The 7,196-nt window shown below is 48.4% G+C and overlaps 1 non-coding gene across 1 annotated transcript; it reads right to left on the minus strand.

The window, feature by feature from the left end:
• Positions 1 to 1,995: 1,995 nt before the first annotated feature.
• On the minus strand, positions 1,996 to 2,102 carry LOC124507342 (U6 spliceosomal RNA). The gene has a single exon (XR_006960996.1). It is a non-coding gene; the product is annotated as a U6 spliceosomal RNA (small nuclear RNA).
• Positions 2,103 to 7,196: the final 5,094 nt, after the last annotated feature.

The raw sequence follows: 7,196 nt of genomic DNA on the forward strand, positions 1-7,196 counted from the left end.
ATATTTTTTATATGATGATGGTTCTCAGTTCAAAGGGAAATGGCTTGGAACCACCCAGTCCTTTGAATTCAGGAGACTGCCACTGCTATCACTATTAGGATATTGGGAAAAGATGAAAAGGAGAAACATTTTGGAAACTACAGAGCACTAGACAAACACCAACACGCTACCTTCTCCCTCAGGGTTTCTTACTCAGGGACCTACATGAGCACAGGGCGGGGGAAGCCCAAGAGCCCTTGCTGGCCCTCGTCCTCCAGAGAGCGGCAGACCAACCCCGTAGGCTGCTCCCCACCCCTGCGGCCCTGACTTCACACCAGCCCCGCCTTCACACCCCTGCTCTCCTAGGAATTACTCTTCTTTGGGAGAATGTAGCAGTTTTCAAAATCCCCTCGTGCCTACCCTCATTTGGTGACACGACAGATGGGTGGGACTGGGGGGGGGGTGGCCAGGGAGGAGCATCTCCGGGTTTGGAGAGGGAGACTGGGGCTCAGAGGGGTTGGGATCCCGAGTGCTTCATCCCCACGATCCGGTGTCACAGGAAGGGTCACTCTTCATGGCTTGTCAGAGAGGCCATGCTCCCACCAGCCCGAATGCTGACGCCATTACCCAAACAGCCCTGGGGCTCTCAGCCCCTTTCCCCTCATGACCGTGAAAGTCTGGCTTGACCTGAGCCAGGGGCTCGGGGGTCCAGAAGCTCCCATGCCAGGACCCTAACTGGCCACCAAGGGGGCCTTGGTCTCCCGTCACACAGGCATTGGAGCTGATGAACCATGGGGCCCAGACACTCAGCGCTACAGGGGGCTGGTGGGGCACTGAACTGGCGGAAGGAAACCCAGCAGCCAGAACGTGCACCAAGGCACGTGGGGGTACTTCTTGCGACAAAGAAGAGACGCAAAATATTTTTTTTAAGCTTGTGCCCCTTTTAATTTACCACTTCAAAAAAAAATTTTTTTTAAGTTTATTTAAAGTGGGGGGAGGGGCAGAGAGGGAGGGAGAGGGAGAGACTCTTAAACAGGCTCCACGCTGTCAGCGCAGAGTCCGATGCAGGGCTCGAACCCACCAACTGGGAGGTCCTGACCTGAGCTGAAACCAAGAGTCCGATTCTTAACCAACTGAGCCACCCAGGTGCCCCTCATTTCCCACGTCTGATAGAAACAAGGATACAGAGGACTATTTCTCTGGTATAAGGGGAAATAATGCAAATATGATGCTATGCAAGCACTGACCCTCTGCTCCTCCACTGGGGACGTGAAAGGGAGCCGTGGGCCAAAGGGGACGGAAGTGGGGGCTCCTGCTCACCTCCGCATCGCCGTCCCCATACTGGAGACTGTGGCCAATTTTGTAAGATGTTCTGAGTTTTCAAGGGTAACTGGAAATGTGCACTTTTAGGTGTCACCTCCCCATTTTCTTTTTTTTTTTTCCTTTCTATAATTTATTTACTTTTTGTAACTTACATCCAAGTCAGTTAGCACATGGTGCAACAATGATTTCAGGAGTAGATTCCTTAGTGCCCCTTACCCATTGAGCCTATCCCCCCTCCCACACGCCCTCCAGTAACCCTCTGTTTGTTCTCCATATTTATGAGTCTCTTCTGCTTGTCCCCCTCCGTGTTTTTATATTATTTTTGTTTCCCTTCCCTTATGTTCATCTGTTTTGTCCCTTAAAGTCTTCATATGAATGAAGTCGTATGATATTTGTCTTTCTCTGACTAATTTTGCTTAGCATAATACCCTCCAGTTCCATCCATGTAGTTGCAAATGGCAAGATTTCATTCTTTTTGATTGCCGAGTAATACTCCATTGTATAGATATACCACATCTTCTTTATCCATTCATTTGTTGATGGACATTTGGGCTCTTTCCATACTCTGGCTATTGTTGATAGTGCTGCTATAAACATTGCCTCCCCATGTTCATATAGGGCACAAATCTCATTTTCCTCCCAAACTCCAGGAAGACCAGCTATGCATAATGCATTGGGGGCCAATTTTTTTTTTTTTTAATATAGCACTTCACGGATTTGTACGTCATCCTTATGCAGGGACCATGCGAATCTTCTCCGTATCATTTCAATTTTCATATAAGGGCTGTCAAAGCAAGCACCTCAGCATCCAAATCTGAGTTTCAAGCTTGGGCATCTTTCTCAGGTTTCACGTGACATTGACCGGAAATATCTCTGCCTCAGAAGATCACAGCGATTCGCAGACAGTTAACGGATTCTGCAAGCATGACCCAAAGACCTGGGAGGGAGCACGGAGAGGTTCCCAAGATTCGTCTTCCCCGAGACCACTCAGGGAACACCCGCCCTCTCCTCCTCTGAGGACCAGCCACACAAGCACATCTTGGGCCTGACTGGTTTTATTCTTAGGAAATAAAAATGGGTTCATGGACCACACTGTTCTATATTTTTGGTTTTGTGATAAGAAGGAAAATCGACTCCTCATCCCAACAGACTGAAGAATGATTTAGTAGATTTTGTTCCAAAGCCTTGCCCTGTTGAGTTGAGGATGTGGCTTTCTTGACAAACATCAATACAAGTTAGCAAAACATTTAGACTTGGCCCCTGAGAATCCCAGATTCAAGGGCTTATATCTTAATATAAACAGGCTGTGAACTTTCGACTAAAACAGGTAAAGTAATGACAAACAAACCACGATGAGATGAAAACTAATCAGAGGAGAATAATTTTCTGAATTTTTTTGAGAAGTCCTGCTAATCCTGGAGGATGTGATCTCACGTTCCAGCCACGCAGCCTCTGTCTGCACAGGACAACTGTAGACGCACTGATGTCCCAGGTTGCGAGGGCACCTTTGCTCTGAGCCCCAGCCACGTGGTGGGAAGGCTTGGCGAACATCTTCCTCCCTCACAACTACCATCTCGTTTTCTCTTTTTCTCTCCTGACCAAGGAGCCCCATGCTTCAGGCGCTCCTTGGTATGTTCCTGCACATCTGTACTTTTCCTTCTCGTTCACATCATCACAGAATTAAAAAAAAAAAAAAAGCCTTTGAGGAAATTAGAACTGGCAAAAATGAAGCTGAGAAAATTCGCTGCCTCTTTCCTTCAGTATATTCCCTGCACAGCAGCCAGTGACCCAGTTAAAATTCAAAGATTCTATCACACCTCTGCTCAGAGCCTGTGGTGGTTCTCTACTTCTCTGATGAAAGCTGTGGTCTTTCAAACGACTTCCCAGTGTCTCTGTGATTTGTTCCTGACTTTCCCCTGACTCACACCTGTGGTTTTATCTCCTTCTGCTCTCTCTCTCCCCCATGCATTCTGTGAGCTACACTGAGTCCTCAAGCACACCGGGCCCACCCCACCACAGGGCCTTTGCACCTGCTTCTCCTTCAGCCTGGGACCTCTTCCTCAGGTAGGCACATGCCTCAGCTACATGTCTCACTCTCTCATTTCCTTTAGATCTTTACTCAAATGCCACTTCAATGTGGTTTTCTTTTTGAAGTTTATTTATTTATTTTGAGAGAGACAAAGAAAGGATGAGTGGGGGTGGGGCAGAGAGAGAGAGAGAGAGAGGGAGAGAATTCCAAGCAGGATCCTCACTGCCAGCACTGAGCCCGATGCAGGACTTGAACTCACAAAACCATGAGATCATGACCTGAGCCGAAATCAAGAATCCAATGTTTGACTGACCAAGTCACCCCAGTGCCCCTCATGGTGGTTTTGATTTGCATTTCCCTGATGATTAGTGATGTTGAGCATTTTTTTCAGGCACTTCTAGGCCATTTGTATGTCTTCTTCAGAAAAATGTCCATTCGGGTTCTTTGCCCATTTATTTATTTATTTATTTTTAATTTTTTTTTAACATTTATTTATTTTTGAGACAGAGAGAGACAGAGCATGAACGGAGGAGGGTCAGAGAGAGAGGGAGACACAGAATCGGAAGCAGGCTCCAGGCTCTGAGCTGTCAGCACAGAGCCCAATGCAGGGCTCGAACTCATGGACCGAGAGATGGTGACCTGAGCTGAAGTCGGACGCTTAACCGACTGAGCCACCCAGGCGCCCCTCTTTGCCCATTTTTAATAGGATTATTTGGGGGTTTTGCTAGTGAGTTTTCATAGAAACAGGAAATGGAATGGTGGTTGTGAGGGGCTGAGAGCAGGGGGAAACAGAGGGCTGCAGATCAAAGAACATAAACTTCTAGTTATAAAAAGAATCAGTCCTGAAGATCTAATGTACAACAGGGTGACTACAGTTAATGATACGGTGCGTATACCTGAAAGTTGCTGAACGTAGATCTTGAGAGTTCTTACCAAAACAAACAAAACAAAACAAAACACAAAGACAAAAACAAAACAAAACAAAACAAAAAAAAAGGAGTTAACTGTTTAAGGTGATGAATGTGCTAATTATCGGGATCTCAGTAATCATTCCACCATGTATATGGATATCATATCCTCACGGTGTACATTTTAAATATACGCAAGGCGGGTGCTTGGATGGTTCAGTCGGGTAAGCCTCCAACTCTTGATTTTGGCTCAGGTCATGATCTCACGGTTCACGAACTCAACCCCCCCACCTCGACTGCCGCCCCATTGGGCTCTGTGCTGGCAGCGTGGAGCCTGCTTGGGATTCTCTCTCTCTCTCTCTCTCTCTCTCTCTCTCTCTCTCTGCCCCTCCCTGCTTGTGCTTTCTCTATCTCAAAATAAATAAATAAATAAATAAATAAATAAATGTCTTTTTGTCAATCATTCCTCAGTAAAGTTGGGGGAAAACAGTCACGTCCCTGAGGTTGTCCCTGGCCACAGTATCTAGCTCCTCAATTCAGTGTCCCCAGCTCCACAGCCCCTTCCGGTCCTTCTCCTCCTGTTCCGTTAGCCCTCCTCACTCATTACCTGAGGGGCAGCCTGCTTTACGTATTACCTTGTTTGTGAACTACCTCCCTCCCAGACCGTTACCTCCCTGAAAGCAAGGATTTTGTTCTCTTTGCTTGATTCACAGCTGATTCTCAATAAATGTTGAAATTTTTATTCCTTTTTTTTTTTTTCAAGAAAAAAAAAAAAAAACACTGAGTGAAAATAGTATATGTGCCCTGGCAAGGGGACACTAATGGAACCGGACCCTTAGAAAGCGCTGTTCCCCTGTTCTTCGCTCTGGGGGGAACTGGATAGTCCCCTTGTCGTCTCTGAGCCTCAGTCACCTGTGTAAAATGGGCCCAATTGCACCTGCCCGTGTTAACGTCCAGGAGGTTTGTGAGATGCTAGTGAAAGAACAGGGCCAAAAGTCCCTCCAAACACTGCCCGATGTCTCTGGCGCGGGGCACTTATGAGAATGAACTAGAAACTCGGCCAGCTCCAGGAAGCCCTGAGACCTCTTCCGTCCTGCCTGTCACAGCAGAGGTCCTTTCCTTCATCTGGAGCGCAGTAAAATTGTTTTCAGAGTTTATATCTCAATTCAGGGCCTCGAATAAGATCCCCAAAGTACTGGGGAATCCGTGCGGAGTTCCAAAAGAGGTCTGCTAGTGAGTCATCGGGCAGGAAACACTTCCCTTCTTCACCAGCCACCACAACCATGCCCTTTGAGAAATGCTCCAGGCATTGGAGGACACAATTACAAACAGGCTAATGGCTGGTGGAATGTATTTAATGAAATCTAAGTGGCTCTTTTGGGAAGCCTGGCTTCAAAGGGGGGCACTTCTGAGGGAGGGCTCACGGGTAACAACCGTCCCAAATCTAACACCGATGCGCCCATATGTACAAAGAAAACGTTGCTTTTTTTGTTTACGTTTTCCTGTAGCTGTTTAAAAAAAATTTTTTTTTTATTGTTTGTTTATTTTTGAGAGAGAGAGACAGGCAGAGGGTAGCCGGGGAGGGGCAGGGAGAGAGGGAGCCACAGAAACTGAAGCGGGCTTCAAGCTCCGAGCTGTCAGCGCAGAGCCTGATGGGGGGCTCGAACCCATGAACCGCGAGATCATGACCTGAACGGAAGTCGAACGCTTAACCGACTGAGCCACCCAGGCGCCTCGCCTGTAGCTCTTTTAATCTTCTACCTGAATCCCCACCCACAGTGAGTGGAGATCCGGAGCAATCGAAGGCAACTGTGGCTTTCCGGTAAACAGCATCTCATTGTGTTTCTGGTTTAAATAGTCTCTTTTAATAAATAGTCAACTCCGGGTGCAGCTGATCACTCCGGTGGTCGCTCCCTCCCTCCTTCTCCGAATGGTGATCCGGGTGTGAGCACAAGGCCTGGGACAAGGGAAGCAGCAGCTCACTGAGGGACAAGGAGCTGTGGCCCTGCCAGTGGCCGCCACGGGATGTAGCTGGGTGGGGGGATGCAGCTAGGTGGGGTCTGGTCTGCCTGCAGCCAGCACACCGCCCCAAGGGCTGCTCTCACAGCAGGGAGGGCACCCCTGCGGCGACTGCCACTGGCCCGGCCTGGGCACCTTGGCATCTGTCATCCTCAGTGCCTCTCTCCTCCCAATACTAGACTGTTGCTGGTTCACACTGAACTTCACACGCTCTTATTTTGGCAAACGGGAGCTCCGGGACCCCACACGTGTCTGGCTTAGATCGCAGGGACTCAGGAAGACTGCTCGGGCCTGACCATCTAGATACCTGCCACTCATCCCAGCCTGAACTGTATCTGCTATCGAGCCAAGGTGGGGCTTCTCTCAAGAGCCTGGAACCTCATTCGTTTATTCCCTCAACAGATTCCTATCGAGCGATCCCTTCTGTGCCACGAGCTGTTGCAGGTGCTGGAGACTGAGCAGCAAACAAAACCAAAGCCCCAGTCCAGAGGGAACAAAACGACAGTGAGCAAGCAAATGAAATACACAGTGTGTCAGAGGGTGAGACATGCTGTTGAGAGACATGTATCCAGCAAGGCTGACGACAAGAGGGAGCTGTCTAAAATAGGGTGATCAGGGAAGCCTTCTCCGTTACGGTGGTGTTTGAAAAGATTTGAACGGGGACCTGGAATTGGTGAGGGGCGAGTTATGAGACTCTCTGCTGGAGGAATATTTCAGGGAAAGAGAACAAACAGCAAGTGCAAAGGTCCTGAGGCAAGAGCACGCTTAGTGGGTTTGCAAAACCACATGAAGTCTGTGGTCGGCCAGTCAGAGAAGGCTTTAGAAACACCCACGTAGATGTAGGAGTGCCTCAGAACACTGAGCAGCTGGCTTCCCTTTTGCCAGTAGCCTCCTACCTGGTTTCTCTGTCCTGACTGTTCTCTGACTCAAGAACCAGC

The sequence above is a fragment of the Lynx rufus genome, unplaced genomic scaffold (genome assembly GCF_022079265.1).
Source record: "Lynx rufus isolate CCGP_SWC_20201006 ecotype Redwood Valley unplaced genomic scaffold, mLynRuf1.p SCAF_11, whole genome shotgun sequence".
Classification (NCBI taxonomy): domain Eukaryota; kingdom Metazoa; phylum Chordata; class Mammalia; order Carnivora; family Felidae; genus Lynx; species Lynx rufus.